The 1262-nt window shown below is 33.5% G+C and overlaps 1 pseudogene; it reads right to left on the bottom strand.

Moving 5' to 3' along the window:
- Nucleotides 1-244: 244 nt before the first annotated feature.
- LOC110287155 overlaps nucleotides 245-1262 on the bottom strand; it is a 1972-nt pseudogene continuing 954 nt past the window's right edge.

Raw genomic sequence — 1262 nt, 5'->3', positions numbered from 1 at the left:
GCCTTACAGTTGGATCTCATGGAGGCATTTCCTCAACTGAAGCTCCTTTCTCTGTGATAACTCCAGCTGTGTCAAGTTGACACAAAAATAGCCAGTACATTGATATATTATTATATCAATATTTATAGTATAGATTCTTAGGTAGCAAACCTGATTGCTTATACCCAATTCATTAAGTTCTAAAAATATTCTTTGAAATTTACTCATCCCAGAGCTAGGAGGGAACCCATCTCTGGTCCAGAAGCTATCTCCAATTGATAGCATGTGCAAATGAAAATGTAGCTTTCTCCAAGAAAGTCTTACTGGGAAACAAACAACTCTCTATGGTAGAGCCCATATCCCAGAGTGCTCACTGGCCTCTTTACAGGTTCTTTGTCTCATGATGTCATGGGAAAGCATTCTTTAAAACCCATATAGATCTTTTGTACATATATATACACTGGTTTTTGGTTTTGTGTTTTCATGGGATTTCTGATTGTGTGAATGTGTATGTCTCTGCACCCATATGTGTGTCTCATGCTTTTTCTTTGGCTCTTTTTCTTCTTTTTTTGTCCTATTCCAATTTGTTTATTTTGTTTTCTTTTATTATTATTCCTTAGATGCCTTTTGTTTTCTAACCAGTGACAGGAAAGATCTCAATCCAGATAGAAGGGGAGTTGGAAGGAATTGAGAGGAATTGGGGGAGGGGAAATCATAATCAGAATATACTATATGAAAAAATTGATTTCAACAAAAGAAAAAAATAAAAAGCAAATTGCTTTTCATAGACTTTTCTGTCTAATGTTTTCTAAAGTAATTCATATATTTAATAACCTGGCTGGAGTTCAAGTACATTTTTACAATGCCAAAGATATCTATTTATGAAACAAAATAAATGTCAAACTAAAAAGGTTAGAAGTAGTCTTTCTATTATAATAAAAGAAACATTTTGTTTAATGAAAAATTATATATTCATTTATATGTTTGAGGTGCAGGACTGAGTTGTAAGCTAGAATTCTTTCAGAATAACAGCACAAGATTTCAGGGTGCAAATAGTAAATGACTAAGCGACTCTCTTAAAAATAAAAAAAATAAAAAAACTTAAAAAATTTTCGTTTTTCAAAACAGGCTGAAACCCTGGCTGTTCTGGAACCCACTCTGTAGACCTGGTTGGCTTCAAGTCAAGAGATTTGTCTGCCTCTGCCTCCAGAGTGCTAGGATTAAAGGTGAGTGCTACCATATCCAGGTCCAGTATTCTTTCTTTTTTTTTTTTTTTTTTTTTT

This window comes from Mus caroli, chromosome X, assembly GCF_900094665.2.
Source record: "Mus caroli chromosome X, CAROLI_EIJ_v1.1, whole genome shotgun sequence".
NCBI lineage: Eukaryota > Metazoa > Chordata > Mammalia > Rodentia > Muridae > Mus > Mus caroli.
This window is presented reverse-complemented; position numbering and strand designations above follow the sequence as displayed.